Raw genomic sequence first — 23,216 nt, 5'->3', positions numbered from 1 at the left:
CATGTCTCTTTTAAAAAGTGAAGAACCCTTTTCCAAAAGTTTCCCTGGGAGACTTTGATTCATGTCTCTTGGACCAGAATTACGTTGTATGTGTATTTCTAACCCCATCATTAGTAAAGAGAGTGGAATTACCGGGAGGCTTAGAGGAATCAGAATTCAGCTCCTGGGGGGGGTGGTCGGGGTAGGGAGTAGCTGCCTGTATCCCTGACACACATTATCATCCATTATTTGAATAAAATCAGAATTCTGTTAGCTAGGAAGAAGGCTGGGGTGCCCCATTAATAAAGCACTAAGTAAGGTATGGTGTAGCCATATAATGAAGTCCTCATCAGCTGTTTAAAAGGAGACAGAGGTATATGTATTGATAGGATGTTAAGTTTCAAAATATCTTAAATGAAGGAACAAAGGTGCAAAACACTGTATATATGATGCACCTTTTGTGTAAAAACAGAACAACTTTCTCACATGCTGGTATTTGCAAAAAATACTGCTAGAAGGTCCAAGAAACTGTTCACAGTATTTTCTCTGAGGGTGGGGAAAGGGTGAGAGATTTATAATTCACTATACTGAATATCTTTTTTTTTTACTGTTTGGTTTTTTTCCCCATGGCTGTGTATCTATAATTCATTTTTATATTTGTTGGTTAGCAATAACTGTATAGAGAAACATATTAGAAAAACATAAAATATGTAGATACAAATGCAAAGATAGTTTCTATTTATTTAACGCTTAAAGCTTGTAAAAATACTTATGTAGTTCATTTTACTTTTTACACAGTTTTTATTTTAAAATCTACTTACCACATATGTCCGCACAAAAACCTGTACATGAATACTCATAGCATCATTATTAATTATAGTCAAAAAGTAGAAACAGGGCTCCCCTGGTGGTGCAGTGGTTGAGAGTATGCCTGCCAATGCAGGAGACACGGGTTCGTGCCCGGGTCCAGGAAGATTCCACATGCCGCGGAGCGGCTGGGCCCGTGAGCCATGGCCGCTGAGTCTGCGCGTCCGGAGCCTGTGCTCCGTGACGGGAGAGGCCACAACAGTGAGAGGCCTATGTACCGCAAAAAAAAAAAAAAAAAAAAAAGTAGAAACAACCCATAGGTCCATCAACAAATGAATGGATAAACAAACTGGGGTATATACATACAGTGGGATATTATTCAGTTATAGAAAGGAATGAAGTATTGATACATGCTACAACATGGGTAAACCTCGGACACATTATGCAAAGTAAAAGAAGCCAGTTACAAAAGACCACATATTGTAAGATTCACCTCATGTTAGATGTCTGTAATAGGCAAATCTATAGAGACAGAAAATATATTAGAGGTTGTCTGAGGCTGAGGAAATTGGGAAATCAGGAGTGACTGCTCAAGGGCATGGGGCTTCTTTTTGAGGTGATGAAAATGTTCCAGAATTGCGAGGGTGGTTGCATTCTCTGTGAATATACTAAAAACCATTGAATGGTGCATTTTCAGTGGGTCAGGTACATGGTATATATATCTTTATAAAGCTTTTTAAAAAGTATGACTGCGTTGGTTTTTTTTCCTGCAACCACCAGCATAATTTCCAGGAGCATTACTTCAGGTTCTTTATGAATACCAGAGAATAAATTGACATTTGTCAATACCCTTGTCCTTCTTTGAGAATTTGGTTACTCCTCTGGAAAGTGTTTTTTTCCTCTATTCTTTTATGCATTTATAGACTTAGACATTTTTCAAAAAACCTATCTCAATATTTTTATTTTTGTTTCTTCTTCTTACACCTTTCCTATAAATATGACCCTGTAAACTCTATTTTTATGACCATAGCTTTACTCCTATTTTTAATAAATTAAAAAACAATCATCTCATCAATGAATTCACACATAGCTTTAAAATGAGATAGTATAAAGAGGCTTATAAGGAAAAGCAATAGACTCTGGTGCCCCAACCTCTCCCCTCCTATTCCTGCTTCCCAGAAGGAACCCCTCTTTAACTGTTTCTGTTTGTCATGCTGGTCCTTATTCCCATCCTGCTGAATAGCTCACACATCCCTGTCCCAAACTGGCTTCCAGCTATGATAGATGAGTAGTAGATCGCCAACTTATGTTTGGCCAGTAGTTTGGCCCCTCATAGGAGTGTAGGTTGAAACTCATTTTTCCTCAGAAACTTGAAGACAGTGCTTTATCAACTTTGAGCATGGTATTGGTATTGAAAAGGCTGCTTCTTGTTCCTTTGGAGGTGATCCTTCTCTTGCTGTGAAAAATGTGATGATTTATCTTAACCCTGGTGTTTTAAAATTTAACAGTATTATACCTTGTGTGTACAGTGTCATTGTATTGGGCCTTCATTTCAATTTAAATGCTTTCAATTTAAAGACTACTATTTCCCTTCAGCTCTGAAAATTTTTGTGTGAATCATTTCTTTAATAATTTCCTTCCCTCTGTTTGTATTATTGTTTGGCAATTCCAGCTAGTTGGGTGCAGGGTTACCTAGACTGATTCTTATCTTTCTCAGTCAGAATTCCTCATATGAACCACAGAACACAGAAAATGATTTGAGTGATAGTTTCCTCACATGTTCCAAGGATGGTCTTACTGAGTACCATCCTAGATATATGAGATAAATCAATAGATAACATACATTAAATGTCTTAGGATAGGAGTCAGTAAACTTTTTCATAAAGGGCCAGACAGTAAATATTTTAGGTGTCACACAGGCAGGAGACAAAAATTGAGGCTACTGTGTAGATACTTATATAGCCATTTAAAAGGTAACCATTTTAAAATGTAAAAAAAATTATTATCTTATGGGCTGTTAAAAAAAAAAAAAAAGCAAGCAAGTGCCTAGCTGGCTTTGGTCCATAAGCTGTAACCTCTGTTTTAGGACATTAGGGCTTAATTCTTTCACTGAATCTGTTCAGAAAATCCTCTTTTTATTTTCTCTCATATTTTCCTTCAGCTTAGCTTTTTGCTCTACATTTTGGGATATTTCTGCAAATTTACCTAAAATTGCTTATATTTGAATTCAGTAGTTATTTTTAGTTGCAACCCACTCCTTGCCTCTTTTTATAGTGCCCTATTTTAGCTTTATGGATGCAAGACTTTCCCAAATTTTTCTAAGGATATACCTTACAGTTTTTAAAGGTGTTTCTTAAGTATCTCTTTTCTTTGGGGACAGTTTTTCTGTTTCTACATCTGTGATCTCTGCTAATATCTATTGCTTCTATATATGAAAAGCCTAAACATTCAACAGTTACATGTTACATTGTTAGTTATTTATATTTTATATATTAAAGCTATATATAAAATATATATATAGTTGAAGAAGTTGATGGTTGAAGAAGATGCAGTTGCTGCTGTTGAGAGAGCATGTGCTTGGGGAGCAGGTGTGCACAAAAAGGCTGAAGGGATCCATGGGATGACAGGCTGAGCTCTAATAGCATCGGCTACAGAGCTCTACAGCCTCATGATTAAAATGGGGGCAACAGCTCCAAAATTGATAGAGCAAGGAGGATCAGAGAGTGAGACATGAGATGCTCTGTGGCTTTGTACAGACTGCTCTGGACGTCTATGGGAGGCAGGCCAATCTGAACACTTCCCTGGAGTACTGCAACCTGGAGCTGAGAGAAATCCCTTGCCCTCAGCTGTGGAGTTGTGATGAGCTGTGCGACTGACGGGATCTTGTTGCTCCGGCCAGGTGTCAGGCCTGAGCCACTGAGGTGGGAGAGCCAACTTCAGGACATTGGACCACCAGAGACCTCCTGGCCCCATGTAATATCAATCAACGAGAGCTCTCCCAGAGATCTCCATCTCAACGCTGAGACCCAGCTCCACTCAACAATGAGCAAGCTCCAGTGCTGGACACCCCATGCCAAACAACGAGCAAGACAGGAACACAACCCCACACATTAGCAGAGAGGCTGCCTAAAGTCATAGTAAGTTCACAGACACCCCAAAACACACCACCGGATGCGGTCCTACCCACCAGAAAGACAAGATCCAGCCTCATTCACCAGAACACAGGCACTAGTCCCTCCACCAGGAAGCCTGCACAACACACTGAACCAAACTTACCCATTGGGGGCAGACATGAAAAACAACGGGAACTATAAACCTGAATCCTGTGAAAAGGAGACCCCAAACACAGTAAGTTAAGCAAAATGAGAAGACAGAGAAATACACAGCAGATGAAGGAGCAAGGTAAAAACTCACCAGACCAAACAAATGAAGAGGACATAGGCAGTTTACCTGAAAAAGAATTCAGAGTAATAATAGTAAAGATGATCCAAAATTTTGGAAATAGAATGGAGAAAATACAAGAAACGTTTAACAGGGACCTAGAAGAACTAAAGAGCAAACAAGCAACGATGAACAACACAATAAATGAAATTAAGAATTCTCTAGAAGGAATCAATAGCAGAATAACTGAGGCAGAATAATGGATAAGTGACCTGGAAGATAAAATAGTGGAAATAACGGCAGCAGAGTAGAATAAAGAAAAAAGAATGAAAAGAATTGAAGACAGTCTCAGAGACCTCTGGGACAACATTAAACACACCAACATTTGAAGTATGGGGTCCCAGAAGAAGAAGAGAAAAAGAAAGGGACTGAGAAAATATTTGAAGAGATTATAGTTGAAAACTTCCCAACTATGGAAAAGGAAATAGTCAATCAAGTACACGAAGCAAAGAGAGTCCCATACAGGATAAATCCAAGGAGAAACATGCCAAGACACATTAATCAAACTATCAAAAATTAAATACAAAGAAAAATCATTAAAAGCAGCAAGGGAAAAGCAGCAAATAACATACAAGGGAATCCCCATAAGGTTAACAGCTGATCTTTCAGCAGAAACTCTGCAAGCCAGAAGGGACTGGCAGGACATATTTAAAGTGATGAAAGGGAAAAACCTACAACCAAGATTACTCTACCCAGCAAGGGTCTCATTTAGATTCAACAGAGAAATTAAAACCTTTACAGACAAGCAAAAGCTAAGAGAATTCAGCACCACCAAATTAGCTTTACAGCAAATGCTAAAGGAACTGCTCTAGGCAATAAACACAAGAGAAGGAAAAGACCTACAAAAACAAACCCAAAACAATTAAGAAAACAGTAATAACAACATACATATCAATAATTACCTTAAATGTAAATGGATTAAATGCTCCAACCAAAAAACATAGACTGGCTGAATGGATACAAAAACAAGACCCATATATATGCTGTCTACAAGAGACCCACTTCAGACTTAGGGACTGAAAAGTGAGACTGAAAGTGAGGGGATGGAAAAAGATATTCCACGCAAATGGAAATCAAAAGAAGGCTGGAGTAGCAATTCTCACATCAGACAAAATAGACTTTGAAATAGACTTTAAAATAAAGACTGTTACAAGAGACAAAGAAGAACACTACATAATGATCAAGGGATCAATCCAAGAAGAAGATACAACAATTGGAAATATTTATGCACCCAACAAAGGAGCACCTCAATACATAAGGCAAATGCTAACAACCATAAAAGGGGAAATTGACAGTAACATAATCATAGTATGGGACTTTAACACCCCACTTTCACCAATGTACAGATGATCCAAATTGAAAATAAGTAAGGGAACACAAGCTTTAAATGATACATTAAACAAGATGGACTTAATTGATATTTGTAGGACATTCCATCCAAAAACAACAGAATACACTTTCTTCTCAAGTGCTCATGGAACATTCTCCATGATAGATCATATCTTGGGTCACAAATCAAGCCTTGGTAAATTTGAGAAATTTGAAATTGGATCAAGTTTCTTTTCCAACCACAACGCTATAAGACTAGATATCAATTACAGGGAAAAAAAATGTAAAAAATACAAACACATTGGGGGCTAAACAATACACTACTAAATAACCAAGAGATCACTGAAGAAATCAAAGAGGAAATCAAAAAATACCTAGAAACAAATGACAGTGAAAACACAACGACCCAAAACCTATGGGGTGCAGCAAAGGCAGTTCTAAGAGGGAAGATTATAGCAATACAATACAACCTCAAGAAACAAGAAAAATCTCAAATAAACAATCTAAACTTACACCTAAAGCAATTAGACAAAGAAGAACCAAAATGCCCCAAAGTTAGCAGAAGGAAAGAAATCCTAAAGATCAGATCAGAAATAAATGAAAAAGAAATGAAGGAAATGATAGCAAAGATCTATAAAACTAAAAGCTGGTTCTTTGAGAAGATAAACGAAATTGATAAACCATTAGCCAGAGTCATCAAGAAAAGAAGGGAGAACACTCAAATCAATAGAATTAGAAATGAAAAGGGAGAAGTAACAACTGACACTGCAGAGATACAAAGGATCATGAGAGATTACTACAAGCAACTGTATGCCAATAAAATGAACAACCTGGAAGAAATGGACAAATTCTTAGAAAAGCACAACCTTCTGAGACTGAACCAGGAAGAAATAGAAAATATACACAGACCAATCAAAGCACTGAAATTGAAACTGTGATTTAAAATCTTCCAACAAACAAAAGCCCAAAACCAGATGGCTTCCCAGGCGAATTCTATCAAACATTTAGAGAAGAGCTAACACCCATCCTACTCAAGCTCTTCCAAAACATAGCAGAGGGAGGAACACTCGCCAACTCATTCTACAAGACCACCATGACCCTGATACCAAAACCAGACAAAGATGTCACAAAAAAACTACAGGCCAATATCACTGATGAACATAGATGCAAAAATCCTCAACAAAATACTAGCAAACAGAATTCAACAGCACATTAAAGGATCATACACCATGATCAAGTGGGGTTTACCCCAGGAATGCAAGGATTCTTCAATGCATGCAAATCAATCAATGTGATACATCATATCAACAAGCTGAAGGATAAAAACCATATTATCATCTCAATAGATGCAGAAAAAGCTTTCAACAAAATTCAACACCATTTATGATAAAAAAAAACCCAGCAGAAAGTAGACATAGAGGGAACTTACCTCAACATAATAAAGGCCATATTTGACAAACCCACAGCCAACATCATTCTCAATGGTGAAAAACTGAATCCATTTCCGTTAAGATCAGGAACAAGACAAGGTTGCCCACTCTCACCACTATTACTCAACATAGTTCTGGAAGTTTTAGCCACAGCAATCAGAGAAGAAAAAACAAAGTAAATGGAATCCAAATAGGAAAAGAAGTAACTGTTTGCAGTCACTGTTTGCAGATGACATGATACTATACATAGAGAATCCTAAAGATGCCACCAGAAAACTACTAGAGTGAATCAATGAATTTGGTAAAGTAGCAGGACACAAAATGAATGCACAAATTTCTTGCATTCCTGTACACTAACAATGAAAAATATGGGAGAGAAATTAAGGAAACACTCCCATTTACCATTGCAGCAAAAAGAATAAAATAGCTAGGAATAAACCTACCTAAGGAGACAAAAGACCTGTATTTAGAAAACTATAAGACACAGATGAAATAAATTAAAGGTGATACAAACAGATGGAGAGATATACCACGTTCTTGTATTGGAAAAATCAACATTGTGAAAATGGCTCTACTACCCAAAGCAATGTACAGATTCAGTGCAATCCCTATCAAGCTACCAATGGCATTTTTCACAGAACTGGAACAAAAAAATTCACAATTTGTATGGAAACACAAAAGACCCCAAATAGCTAAAGCAGTCTTGAGACAGAAAAACAGAGCTGGGGGAATCAAGCTCCCTGACTTCAGACTATACTACAAAGCTACAGTAATCAAGACAGTATGGTATTGGCACAAAAACAGAAATATCGATCAATGGAACAGGACAGAAAGCCCAAAGATAAACCCACAGACATATGGTCACCTTATCTTTGATAAAGAAGGCAAGAATATACAGTGGAGAAAAGACAGTCTCTTCAACAAGTGGTGCTGGGAAAACTGGACAGCTATGTGTAAAAGGATGAAATTAGAATACTCCCTAACACTGTATACAAAAGTAAACTCAAAATGGATTAAAGACCTAAATGCAATGCCAGACAGGATAAAACTCTTAGAGGAAAACATAGGCAGAACACTCTGTACATAAATCACAGCAAGATCCTTTTTGACCCACCTCCTAGAGAAATGGAAATAAAAACAAAAATAAACAACTGGGACCTAATGAAACTTAAAAGCTTTTTCACAGCAAAGGTAACCATAAACAAGATGAAAAGACAACCCTCAGAATGGGAGACAATATTTGCAAACGAAGCAACTGACAAAGGATTAACCTCCAAAATATACAAGCATCTCATGCAGCTCAATATCAGAAAAGCAAACAACCCAATCCAAAAATGGGCAGAAGACCTAAATAGACATTTCTCCAAAGAAGATATACAGATTGCCAACAAACACATGAAAGTGTGCCCAACATCACTAATCATTAGAGAAATGCAAATCAAAACTACAATGAGGTATCACCTCACACCATTCAGAATGGCCATCATCAAAAAATCTACAAACAATACATGCTGGAGAGGGTGTGGAGAAAAGGGAACACTCTTGCAGTGTTGGTGTGAATGTAAATTGATAACAGGCACTAGGGAGAACAGTATGGAGGTTCCTTAAAAAACTAAAAATAGAACTACCATATGACCCAATAATCTCACTACTGGGCATATACCCTGAGAAAACCATAAATCAAGAAGAATCATGTACCACTTTGTTCACTGCAGCACTATTTACAATAGCCAGGACATGGAAGCAACCTAAGTGTCCATCAACAGATGAATGGATAAAGAAGATGTGGCACATATATACAATGGAATATTACTCAGCCATAAAATGAAATTGAGTTATTTGTAGTGAGGTGGATGGACCTAGAGAGTCTGTCAAACAGAGTGAAGTCAGAATGAGAAAAACAAATACTGTATGCTAACACATATATATAGAATCTACAAAAAGAAAATAAATGGTTCTGAAGAACCTAGGGGCAGGACAGGAATAAAGATGCAGATGTAGAGAATGGACTTGAGGACATGGGGAGGGGGGAGGGTAAGCTGGGACGAAGTGAGAGAGTGGCATGGACATATATACACTACCAACTGTTAAATAGATAGCTAGTGGGAAGCAGCCACATAGGACAGGGAGATCAGCTCAGTGCTTTGTGACCACCTAGAGGGATGGGATAGGGAGGGTGGGAGGGAGACGCAGAGGGAGGGGATATAGGGATACCTGTGTACATATAGCTGACTCACTTTGTTATAAAGCAGAAACTAACACACCATTGTAAAGCAATTATACTCCAATAAAGATGTTAAAAAAAAACAAAACACCTGCTGGTTGCATTATTGTTGAACCTCTACCTGAAATCAGACACAAAGAGAAACTCTTTAATAATGTGTGTGTGTCTGTGTGTGCATGTGTCTACTAGAGGTTTAGGTGCTATAGGAATATTCTCTCATTTGAGCCATTGACCTCTTTGCTTCAACATTCTGTTCTTTTAATAGTTTTCAGTTTCTTCAGAAGCCTGCTTTCATCCCCACTTCATCTCCCTACTAGGGAGGTATGGAAATTGCTTGCCTGCTGGTGGCCCTTGCATGTGCATATGATCTTTGCTGTGATGCTTTAATACCTTTTACAAAGTCCTTTGCTATTATGAAAACAGGATCTCAGGAGGGAGAGGGTTAATATTTGTGTTCAGGCTGCCATTTTGAATTAGAATTCTCACCACATGTTTTAAATTGTATTCTTGCACTTAGGGTGTGCCTTTGATATAACCCCCCTCAAAAAACAAGTAACCAAGTCTTTTATGGTGTTTTTATAATTCAGTAGAGAGCTATTACATATTATTAACTTCATAAATGGAAGAATGTAGTCAGTTTTCTAATAACTGGAAACGGAGGAGGGGGAGTGACGGGAGGTAAGACTTCAGGGCGGAGTTGACGTTTGAGCTGAGGCTTGAACAAGGGATAGGTTTTGGACGTGTCGAGCTGAGAAGGTGTTGCGCATGGAGAGACCTTAGCATGTACAGAAGTACAGATCAGAAAGCGCAGTAAGCAGTGATTAGACCGTTTCTAGTGTGATTAGAGCATAGGGTGTATGTGTATTTGTGTTGGCAGGGGACAGTTACAGGACACAAAGCTGGAAAGGCAAATTGGACTCAGATCAGGAAGCATCATTCCATGCTCAGGCATTTGAATATTATTCTTTAGGCCACTGGGAGCAGCTTTTGAGAAGGGCAGTAAAGATGGCCTAAGCTATCTTTTAGGTAGGTCACTCCAGTTGTAATAGAAAAGGTAGATTTCAAAGGTAAGATAGTTGAGTTAGAGCATCCTGTTAGGAAGCTATTAATTATAGTCTGAACCAGGACAGCAGTGGCCTATTCAAGTCACATATATCTATTTTCTTAGCAATATTCATTGAACATCTACATTGTCTGCCAGGTATTTTGTTAGACATCGAGACTTTTTATTTTTTCCCTCAAAATATTTTTCATGTTCTTGTCTCCCTCCCTAGTCTCACTGGGACCATCACAGGCAAAGCTCTCATCACTTCATACCTGAGTTACTAGAGCCACAGTCTCTGTGGACTCCAGGGTCTCTCTCTAGTCCAATTTATTTTATGTATCACTGACAAAATAATATTTACATATGATCTACATCGTATCAGTTTTTCATTTAAAAGCTTAATTTTCTTCCATACCAATCAAGTCTTAATTCCTTTGGATATCAGTGCCCTCAGTCTGGCTCTACACTGACTAACCAAATTTTTCTTACCACTTTCTAACACAAAAATGTTCTTATCAGTTGATCTCCTTACAGCACGCTCATTCTGCCCCCGTGCCTTTCCTCCTGCGATCTCCTTGCTGTGAATATTATCTATATTTTCTTACTCACATTCTTCCCATCTTTCAAGTCTTAGCTCAAGAGTCATCTCCTCCCCCAAATTTCCTCTATATCCTCCTAGAAGAGATTATTGTCTTAACACTGTTTCTTCTATCCCCGTGGCATATATAGCCCTTAATTGGGGCTTCTGTCCTCATAGTTGCCCCATGGTTACAATATGACTGTAGGGGTGCCAGCTGTCCTAACCAAGTTCCACAAAGGAAAAAGAAGTACAGAGGGCAAAAGCGACATCTCTCCCAGCTGAGTCAGCCCCATTTAAAGAGCTCTCCCAAGAACTTCCCTGGTGGCGCAGTGGTTAAGAATCTACGTGCCAGTGCAGGGGACACGGGTTTGAGCCGTGGTCCGGGAAGATCCCACATGCCGCACAACAGCGAAGCCTGTGCACCACAATGTCTGAGCCTGTGCTCTAGAGCCCGCGAGCCACAACTACTGAGACCATGTGCCACAACTACTGAAGCCCACGCACCTAGAGCCCATGCTCTGCAACAAGAGAAGTCACCGCAATGAGAAGCCCGCGCACCGCAATGAAGAGTAGCCCCTGCTCGCTGCAACTTGAGAGAGCCTGCGTGCAGCAATAAAGCCATAACGCAGGCAATAATAAATAAACAAACAAACAAATTTTTTTTTAAAAAAAAAGCATAGTCAATCTTTAAATAAAGAAAGAAATAAAGAGCTCTTCCAGAAGTCCCACCCAGTGACCGCTGGTAGGTTGGCCTTTTTGGTCGCCCCCCGGGTGCAAGAGAACTTTCTCTTTTTTTTTTTTTTTTTTTTTTTTTGCGGTGCGCAGGCCTCTCACTGTTGTGGCCGCTCCCGTTGCGGAGCACAGGCTCCAGACGCGCAGGCTCAGCAGCCATGGTTCACGGGCCCAGCCGCTCAGCGGCATGTGGGATCCTCCCGGACCGGGGCACGAACCCATGTCCCCTACATCGGCAGGCGGACTCTCAACCACTGCGCCACCAGGGAAGCCCAAGGGAACTTTTTTTAGAGAGTCTTATTGAGAGTCTCAGTGTTGAACAAGTCCAGAGGGCACTGTTCATATAGAAAACAATACATAAAATAGAATGGAGTGTTCCATATTTTGATCTCGGTGATGATGACACAGTAAACATGTATGAAAAGTCATCAAGCTGTATATTTAAGGTTAGTAAACTTTATACTTTACTGAATTTATGTTATACTTCAATGAAAAAAAATTAATGCCCCTATCCCCAAGAGTTGTGCAGTGTGGTGACCCCGGGCACTTGTTGCAGGTAAAATTAGGATTATGTTCTCAGAAGAACATAAGGGAGAGTGGACATTGGGTTAGGTATCTCTATATCTTTGTCACACATATAGGACTTTTTTCTGAAGGCTGTCGATACTTTTGACATGTAAACCAAAGTTTTAAAATATCTCAGTGTTTAACGTAATATATTTATCATAGAGAAAATATCAACTTAAATGTGAGAATGTTTCATACATCATCTTAACCTCTGGTATAACAAATTATTAAAGATTTTCTTTGTGTTTGATATTTAGTAGATATTAACTTGATATTGAAACATTTCAGCAAAGATAAAAGCATTAGCTTTGAAAAATAAATTACTGCGTGTTAATTTTACTCGTGCTATAAGATATAAACAGTAAGTGAAAACTCAGTGTATACTTTTTGACTGCTTATGTACTTTATATAGTATAAACAAGATTGGTTTTATCAAGTCAGTACTAGAAGGATTCAGAACACTAATCTCCATAAAATCAGCATCCACTTTGGGTATTTCTAACCTGATAAATAAAAAGTGAGTACATAAAATTGATAATAAGTTAAAATCTAATCTGTATTTTTAAGTGCTTGTAAATATGTAAGTTTTTGAAATTTTATCTCACTTTCAGGAATTTCTTGGAGGTCTAGTGGTTAGGACTCCAGGCTCTCACTGTGGAGGGTGTGGGTTCTATCCCTGTCGGGGAACTAAAATCCCATAAACTGTGTGGCCAAAAAAAAAAGAAATTTTATCTTACTTTCTTTTATTCTATTTTAGAAAAAAAGGAAAAAATAAGCAACCAAATCCACTTTGTCATTATGGAAAAATTACTAGAAAATGGGTGACTTGTGACTGGTCTGAGCTTTGTATATATTAAGTATCTTGTGTAATTTAAAATATATTGTAAGTAACAGGAATTAGGAAATGGTAACATTTTCAAACATTTATTTCTCAGTGTTTGTGGGTTGATGTTCACTTTTTTAAATTAAAAGTATAGTTGATTTACAATGTTGTGTTAGTTTTTGGTATACAGCAAAGTACACACACACACACACACACATATAATTTTTCAGATTCTTTTCCATTATAGGTTATTACAAGATATTGAGTATAGTTCCGATGTTCACTTGTTTTTAAAGAAAGGTTGTTTTTTTCTTACTTAGGTTCACCCTCAGCAGCACCGGCTTCTTTTTGAAGTGTTTGATGAAAATCGATTGGTGAGTTCCATTGTACGAGTGTAAAATGTGAAGCAAGGGTATATTTCAGTAGAGCAGCAAGGAAAAGTGGGCTGGGGATCTGTGAGGTGAGGGATGCTCTTGGGATGGTTATGGAGACTCTGGGCAAAATGGTGGACAGATAGAATTTTTTTTTCCCTCTTTCCTGGTGCTACTCTCTACCCTTCTATTCTCCCAGGCACCTCTTGTGATTGTCAGTTCTCAGCAGATTCACGGTCTTCCTCAAGGCCTGACGTGGCAGGAGATGCAGGAAAGTCAGCCTCTTTGTCTGGCCTTCCTTCACACTCATCCTTGTACCCTGGTCGGTAGTCCCAGGCTCAGGAGCCTTCCCCTCCTCACTCCAGTGGATTTCTTGGGGTTACCTGTGTCCAGTTATGACATCCCATCCTCTCCCTTATCCCCACTATTCTACAAAGGAAAGCTATCCTCTCTACACCGATGAAGTAAAGTCCTCTGAAGGATTGCCAGCCCTTAGAGGGACAAAAAGCAAATATAACCTGATTTTATTTTTATAAAAGGATAGTTCTGATTCCTGATTTCCTAAAGGATCTTGAGATCCTATCCTTTTCCTAATTTGTCTCTTTGGAACTTTATTTCAAACCTTCTTTTTAGCATCTTACCTTTACATTTTACACTGGTAAGATTTGAATAGGAAGGTGTAAGAACAGTGTTATATATTCAAAGCTTATCAGTTACCAAACAGAAGCACCAAAAAAGAAATTAAACAGTTTTATTCATTTTGTAGCTAACACAGAAACTGGATTTTTTAAAGAATCTATTTTTAGTGTTGGACTACACAACACTTTGTTTTTTTCTGTCAAGAAGTGATAACTATACTAGTAACTGAAGATATTGCAGCTGAAATCATTAGTTAGTATCATAACAGGCAAAGGTACTTTTTTGCAGCCAAGGGAGACTTCAGCACTAGCTGGCAATGTAATTTTGTAAGGCTGAATGACAGATGTTGATGATTTGCTTATCAGATTTGGTTAGTCACAGAGCTTTTTGTTTTCTGTTTGTATTTTTGCCTTTTTTTTTTTCTTTTAATAGAATAGGGAATGTCTTCTGTTTTTTCCCTGTGTCGCTACAGATCTGTTTTCCTTCTAGATAGGACCAGGTGAAATTTAGTATTGGTGTTTTTTTAATCATGAAATAGACATACAAAAAATACGTTTAATGTGAATCTTTATTTTAAATAATAAGATAAATATCTGTACACTTATTACTCAACTTATAAGAACTAGAATATTACCAAAATCTTCAAAACCCCTCATACTCCTCCCCAATAGCATCTCCTTTTCTTCCCCTGCAAGTAGTAGCCACTGTCCTGAACATTGTGATTATCTTGCTTATTTAAAAATTTTTATCATGTATGTATGTATCCCTAAAAGCATAGTAGTTTCCTTTTTCATATTTTTGATTTTATTAGAGTAGTAGCACTCTGAATACTTTCCTCTGTGACATGCTTTTTGCTTAATGTTATATTTGTAAGGTCGATCTGTAATAAGACATTTTACAGATGCATAGTTTTCCCTTCATCTGCAAATGCTGTAATACCATAATTTATGTATTTATCCTCCTTAGTAGATATTAGTGTTGTTTCCAGGTTTTTGCTATAACCAATTGATAAACATTCTTGCTATGTTTCCTGATATACGTGTATGAGTGTATCTCTAAGGTTCATATTTTGGGGTTGAATTGCTGGGTCATGTGTTATTTTTCCTGTTGTTAGTGACACTGATATGAATTTCTTCCTGATTCTTGGGTACATAACTGGTGAACTATTTTATTTCAGTTACTTGCATATTGTCCACAAGGAGGACATGTTTATGCTTTCCACCCTGCTTATAGTTATCTGGTCTTTTTTGCTGATAATCTTAGTATGGTGTGACTCTTCATTGCCCAAACTGATATTTATCATGCTCTGATTGGTGCATTAACACTCCTTGACCATTTACCACATATAGAGTACTATACAGGGAGTCACGATAGGTCAAAAGAAAGAAAGCATTGCTTCTGATATTAACAATGGAATATTTCTGAAAACAAAAAAAAATAATGCACTTAACAGGATATTATAGATCCCCATACCAAGGAGTCAGAAGTCCTTGTAGTCTGGCTTGTGATTTGGTACATTAGCTTGTAACCCTAGACAGATTATTTAATCCTTCTGAAAATATTTTATCATGTTTAAAAATTGGAATAACAGTATTTGCCTTACCTATCTGATAAATATATTATGAAAATAAAGTGAGATAGTAGTTATCAAAGCACTCAGAAAATTTTTCATCGTTAATACAGAGTGTTATTTAACGTTCATGGAATCATGCGTTTGTGGCTCTCTGATATCACAGTTTGTGTGTTAGCTACAGTATGCCATTTCAGGCATCTACTGTGTTAGATACTCTGCTATGCATTAGAAATGTAGTTTTTCTTAAGAAGCTCGCTTTACTAGCAAAAGGGAACAAGAAATAATTAGAACAGGGTGGTGCTCACCATTCTAATGCTCTGATTGTTGTTAGTCCTAGCATGTAATTGAAGTGTACAGATCACCTGAGACGTCATAGAAACTATAGCCATCGAAGGAATAACAGGCTTGATTGTTATGTAAATATAGGTGTAAATATCATTTTATCCTTCTCCTGTAGCATTCACAACTAAATTAGAAGTGCATCCTTTTCCTAGCAGATTCTCTTTGGAAATGTACAGCGAAGAACACAGGTACACTTTTAAGGAAAAAGAATTTCTAGTCATCTGGAAGATATCTGCACTATAAGTGAAATTTTTTCAGCCAGTTTTAAGAAGCTGGGGATTAAAACTGTCATAGTTTGGTTATGGTTGTGGTGATGGTGATGTTGATGGTGATGGGACATTTGAGAATGATGTGCCTTTAAATGAATTCTACCCACCAGTGCAAAAGTTAGTGCTTCTGTGTCACTGCCCAAGAGCTATCTCTGCACGCATACAGCCTCTGAAACTTTAGGAGACGCCTGTATTCCATATTCCAGGCAGAGGTGCTGCGCTTCTCAAGTTCAGTGGTTGTATTAGTCAAGGTTTTCCAGAGAAACAGAACCAATAGGACACACACACACACACACACACACACACAGAATGAGAGAGTGAGAGATAATGAGGTGGGGGGGATTGATATACTTTAAGGAATTGCTTTACATGATAGTGGAAGCTGGCAAGTCTGAAATCTGTGAGGTGGTGCTGGCAGGTTGCAGATTCAGGTAAGAGTTAATGCATCTGAAATCTGCAGTGCTGGGCAGCAAGCTGGAAACTAAGGCAGGTTTCTGTGTTATAGTCTTGAGGCAGAATTGCTGCTTCCAGAAACCTGTCTTTGCTCTTAAGGCCTTTAACTGATTGGATGAGAGCCACCACATTATGGAGGGCATTCTGCTTTACTCAGAATCTACAGACTTAAATGCTAATCACATCTAAAAAATAGCTTCATGGCAACATCTAGTTCAGTGTTTGACCCATCAGCTGGGCAAAATAGCTTAGCCAAGTCAACACATGCAATTAACTATCACAGTGGATATTGGCCTTCAAAGTTCTAGTCAACAATTAGTATTATCCAGAGCCTGTCCATAGCATGTAGGTAATCACATTATTTTCTGTGAAGATAATCAATAACCAAGTATCTCAGAATGTGAGGCCCTGAGCTTCAGTCTAATCCTAGGATATTATCCGTTTCATTCTAGAATGTGAAATTCTATAGGATTTGCATAGACTCCTTCCAGGTGAGGCCTGCCACTACTCTCCAGCTCTTCTCCCCTTGAAGTTAGGATTGATGCTACTCTCTTGGCATCTGTTTGGCTGAAGGGCTACATTCTACCCCAGGTTCTCCAGGTTGTACACATAACTGCTCTAATACTGGTGCAGATCCTATGCAGTCCCAGACCAGAGCCAGTAATGCAAACTGTTCAGCCTTCCGAGAATTTAAACTCAGACTAGAGTGCTAGGAAGTGCATTTGATTTTCTTACTTTTCCTTGGCTGAAACCCTCTTTGCAAATGTTTCAAGCATCCTTCCTTCCTGTCCAGCTGAAGTACTTTTTGATATTTCTTTAGAAGTAGTAGCTGGATCCATCAAACCTCCTCCCTGGTGTTACTTAGTGCTTGCATTGTGCCCAGCATGAGTTCAAGAGGATCAGAAGAAATGTTTAGTTGCGGTCCTCACACTCTGGAAGCTTACAGTCTAGTTAGGGGACATGAAACTGATGCTTATAGTGAAGCTTACCAAAGATAAAACATTTATCTGGTTCATTTTATATTAAAAACCAAAGGAGGAGAGGGCAGACACAGAAGCAAGAAAAACTACAATCCTGCAGCCTGTGGAACAAAAACCACATTCACAGAAAGATAGACAAGATGAAAAGGCAGAGGGCTATGTACCAGAAGAAGAAACAAGATAAAACCCCAGAAAAACAACTGAATGAAGTGGAGATAGGCAACCTGCCAGAAAAAGAATTCAGAATAATGATGTTGAAGATGATCCAGGACCTCGAAAAAAGAATGGAGACTAAGATTGAGAAGATGCAAGAAATGTTTAAAAAAGACCTAGAAGGGGCTTCCCTGGTGGCGCAGTGGTTGAGAGTCCGCCTGCCAATGCAGGGGACACGGGTTCGTGCCCCGGTCGGGGAGGATCCCACATGCCGCGGAGCGGCTGGGCCCGTGCGCCATGGCCGCTGAGCCTGCGCGTCCGGAGCCTGTGCTCCACAACGGGAGAGGCCACAACAGTGAGAGGCCCGCGTACCAAAAAAAAAAAAAAAAAAAAAAAAAAGACCTAGAAGAATTAAAGAAAAAACAAACAGAGATGAACAGTACAATAACTGAAATGAAAAATACACTAGAAGGAATCAATACCAGAATAACTGAGGCAGGAGAACGGATAAGTGACCTGGAAGACAGAATGGTGGAATTCACTGCTGCAAAACAGAATAAAGAAAAAGAAATGAAGACAGCCTAAGAGACCTCTGGGACAACATTAAACACAACAACATTCGCATTATAGGGGTCCCAGAAGGAGAAGAGAGAGAGAAAGAACCAGAGAAAATATTTGCAGAGATTATAGTCGAAGACTTCCCTAACATGGGAAAGGAAATAGCCACCTAAGTTCAGGAAGCGCAGCAAGTCCCATACAGCATAAACCCAAGGAGAAACACACCGAAACACATAGTAATCAAATTGGCAAAAATTAAAGACAAATTATTGAAAGCAACAAGGGAAAAATGACAAATAACATACAAGGGAATTCCCATAGGGAATTCTCAGCAGAAACAGCTGATTTCTCAGCAGAAACTCTACAAGCCAGAAGGGAGTGGCATGATATACGTAAAGTGATGAAAGGGAAGAACCTACAACCAAGATTATTCTACCCAGCAAGGATCTCATTCACATTCGATGGAGAAATCAAAAGCTTTACAGACAAGCAAAATCTAAGAGAATTCAGCACCACAAAACCAGCTCTACAGCAAATGCTAAAGGAACTTCTCAAAGTGGGAAACACAAGAGAAGAAAAGAACCTACAAAAACAAACCCAAAACAATTAAGAAAATGATCATAGGAACATACCTATTGATAATTACCTTAAACATAAATGGATTAAATGCTCCAACCAAAAGACATAGGCTTGCTGAATGGATACAAAAACAAGACCCATCTATATGCTGTCTACAAGAGACCCACTTCAGACCTAGGGACACATACAGACTGAGAGTGACGGGATGGTAAAAGATATTCCATGCAAATGGAAATCAAAAGAAAGCTGAGTAGCAATACTCATCTCACATAAGATAGACTTTAAAATAAAGAATGTTACAAGAGACAAGGAAGGACACTACATAATGATCAAGAGATCAATCCAAGAAGAAGATATAACAATTATAAATATATATGCACCCAACACAGGAACACCTCAATACATAAGGCAACTGCTAACAGCTATAAAAGAGGAAATCGACAGTAACACAATAATAGTGGGGGACTTTAACACCTCACTTACACCAATGGACAGACCCTCCAAAATGAAAATAAATAAGGAAACAGAAGCTTTAAATAACACAATAGACCAGATAGATTTCATTGATATTTATAGGACATACCATCCAAATGCAGCAGATTACACTTTCTTCTCAAGTGCTCGTGGAACATTCTCCAGGATAGATCACATCTTCGCTCACAAATAAAGCCTCAGTAAATTTAAGAAAATTGAAATCATATCAAGCATCTTTTCTGACCACAATGCTAGGAGATTAGAAATGAATTACAGGGGAAAAAACATAAAAAAACACAAACACCTGGAGACTAAACAATACGTTACTAAATAACCAAGAGATCACTGAAGAAATCAAAGAGGAAATAAAAAAATACCTAGAGACAAATGACAATGAAAACACAGCAATCCAAAACCTATGGGATGCAGCAAAAGCAGTTCTAAAAGGGAAGTTTATAGCTATACAAGCCTACCTCAAGGAACAAGAAAAATCTCAAATAAACAATCTAACCTTACACCTCAAGGAACTAGAGAAAGAAGAGCAAACAAAACCCAAAGTTAGCAGAAGGAAAGAAATAATAAGGATCAGAGCAGAAATAAATGAAATAGAAACAAAGAACACAATAGCAAAGATCAATAAAACTAAAAGCTCGTTCTTTGAGAAGATAAACAAAATTGATAAACCATTAGCAAGGCTCATCAAGAAAAACAGGGACAGGACTCAAATCAATAATATTAGAAATGAAAAAGAAGTTACAACAGACACTGCAGAAATACAAAGCATCCTAAGAGACTATTACCAGCAATTCTATGCCAATAAAATGGACAACCTGGAAGAAATGGACAAATTCTTAGAAAGGTATAACCTTCCAAGACTGAACCAGGAAGAAATAGAAAATATGAACAGACCAATCACAAGTTACGAAATTGAAACCGTGATTAAAAATCTTCCCACAAACAAAAGTCCAGGACCAGGTGGGTTCACAGCTGAATTCTATCAAACATTTAGAGAAGAGATAACACCCATCCTTCTCAAACTCTTCCAAAATATTGTGGAGGAAGGAACACTCCCAAACTCATTCTATGAGGCCACCATCACCCTGATACCAAAATGAGACAAAGATACTACAAAAAAAGAAAATTACAGACCAATATCACTGATGAATATAGAAGCAAAAGTGCTCAACAAAATACTAGCAAACAGAATCCAAGAACACATTAAAAGGATCATACACCATGATCAAGTGGAATTTAACCCAGGGATGCAAGGATTCTTCAATATATGCAAATCAATCAATGTGATATACCATATTAACAAATTGAAGAAATAAAATCATATGATCATCTCCATAGATGCAGAAAAAGCTTTTGACAAAATTCAACACCGATTTATGATAAAAACTCTCCAGAAAGTGGGCAGAGGGAACCTACCTCAACATAATAAAGGCCATATACGACAAACCCACAGCAAACATCATTCTCAGTGGTGCAAACCTGAAAGCATTTCCTCTAAGATCAGGAACAAGACAAGGATGTCCACTCTCACCACTGTTATTCAACATAGTTTTGGAAGTCCTAACCACAGCAATCAGAGAAGAAAAAGAAATAAAAGGAAACAAATTGGGAAAGAAGAAGTAAAACTGTCACTGTTTGCAGATGACATGATACTATACATAGAGAATCCTAAAGATGCCACCAGAAAACTACTAGAGCTGATCAATGAATTTGGTAAACTAGCAGGATACAAAATAAATACACAGAAATCTCTTGCATTCCTATACACTAATGATGAAAAATCTGAAAGAGAAATTAAAGAAACACTCCCATTTACCGTTGCAACAAAAAGAATGAAATACCTAGGAATAAACCTTCCTAGGGAGAAAAAATACCTGTATGCAGAAAACTATAAGACACTGATGAAAGAAATTCAAGATGATACCAACAGATGGAGAGATATACCATGTTCTTGGATTGGAAGAATCAATATTGTGAAAATGACTATACTACCCAAAGCAATCTACAGATTCAATGTAATCCCTATCAAATTACCAATGACATTTCTTATTGAACTAGAACAAAAAATCTTAAAATTTGTATGGAGACACAAAAGACCCCAAAGAGCCAAAGCAGTCTTGAGGGAAAAAAACCGAGCTGGAGGAATCAGACTCCCTGACTTCAGACTATACTACAGAGTTACAGTAATCAAGACAATATGGTACTGGCACAAAACCAGAAATAGATCAATGGAATAAAATAGAAAGCCCAGAGGTAAATGCATGCAGCTATGGTCAACTAATCTATGACAGAGGAGGCAAGGATATACAATAGAGAAAAGACAGTCTCTTCAACAAGTGGTGCTGGGAAAACTGGACAGCTACATGTAAAAGAATGAAATTAGAACACTCCCTAACACCATACACAAAAATAAACTCAAAATGGATTCGAGACCTAAATGTAAGACTGGACACTATAGAACTCTTAGAGGAAAACATAGGCAGAACACTCTATGACATAAATCACAGCAAGATCTTTTTTGATCCACCTCCTAGAGTAACGGAAATAAAAAAAAATTAACAAATGGGACCTAATGAAACTTCAAAGCTTTTGCATAGCAAAGGAAACCATAAATAAGACAAAAAGACAACCCTTAGAATGGGAGAAAATATTTGCAAATCAATCAACAGACAAAGGATTAATCTCCAAAATATATAAACAGCTCATGTAGCTCAATATTCAAAAAACAACCCAATCCAAAAATGGGCAAAAGACCTAAATAGACATTTTTCCAAAGAAGACATACAGATGGCCAAGAAGCACATGAACAGCTACTCAACATCACTCATCATTAGAGAAATGCAAATCAAAACTTCAATGAGGTATCACCTCACACCAGTTATAATGGGCATCATCAGAAAATTTACAAACAACAAATGCTGGAGGGGGTGTGGAGAAAAGGGAACCTCTTGCACTGTTGGTGGGAATTAAACTGATACAGTCACTATGCAGAACAGTATGGAGGTTCCTTAAAAAACTAAAAATAGAATTGCCATATGACCCAGCAATCCCATTACTGGGCATATACCCAGAGAAAACCACAATTCAAAAAGATACGTGCACCCCTACGTTCATTGCAGCACTATTTACAATAGCCAGGTCATGGAAGCAACCTAAATGCCCATCGACAGACGAATGGATAAAGAAGATATGGTACATATATACAATGGAATATTACTCAGCCTTAAAAACGAACGAAATTGGGTCTCTTGTAGAGACGTGGATGGATTTAGAGACTGTCATACAGAGTGAAGTAAGTCAGAAAGAGAAAAACAAATATCGTATATTAATGCACATATGTGGAACCTATAAAAAGCGTACAGATGGACCGGTCTGCAGGGCAGAAATTGAGACACAGATGTAGAGAACAAGCGTATGGACACCTAGGGGGGAAAGCGGTGGGGGGGTGTTGTGTGATGTATTGGGCGATTGGGATTGACATGTATACACTGATGTGTATAAAATTGATGACTAATAAGAACCTGTTGTATAAAAAATAAATAAAATTTAAAAATTAAAAAAAAACAACCAAAGAATATTTGCTTATTTACCGGAAGTTTTAGGCCACAGACATGAGCAGTTTAATCTCATTGATCAGCTTATTAGAAATGATCCATTTTTTGAGTCATTAGATTCCTAACTTAATTCAAGAAGGAAAGCTGCTGTAGTTATTTGAAGGTATAGTGAAAAGATTAGGACTCTTGCTTCTTAAAGAAACAAGATTATAAGGGAATATGTACTGAAGTCTATAAAATCATAAAGTAGATTATACAAAACCAAAATAGCATAATAATTTTATTACTAAGTTTATAAT

The 23,216-nt window shown here is 37.9% G+C and overlaps 1 protein-coding gene across 1 annotated transcript in view; it reads left to right on the top strand.

Annotated features, from left to right (window-relative positions):
- The window catches only part of NEDD4 (NEDD4 E3 ubiquitin protein ligase), a 134,249-nt gene that overhangs the window by 18,658 nt on the left and 92,375 nt on the right, over nucleotides 1-23,216 (top strand). The window contains exon 4 of the mRNA XM_065871230.1: nucleotides 13,278-13,331. The gene's annotated coding sequence lies outside the window, so the exon portion shown is untranslated. The remainder of the gene's footprint in view (nucleotides 1-13,277; nucleotides 13,332-23,216) is intronic.

This window comes from Phocoena phocoena, chromosome 2 (assembly GCF_963924675.1).
Source record: "Phocoena phocoena chromosome 2, mPhoPho1.1, whole genome shotgun sequence".
Lineage (NCBI taxonomy): Eukaryota > Metazoa > Chordata > Mammalia > Artiodactyla > Phocoenidae > Phocoena > Phocoena phocoena.
The sequence above is the reverse complement of the archived record's forward strand: the minus strand, read 5'-3'. Positions and strand labels throughout refer to the sequence as shown.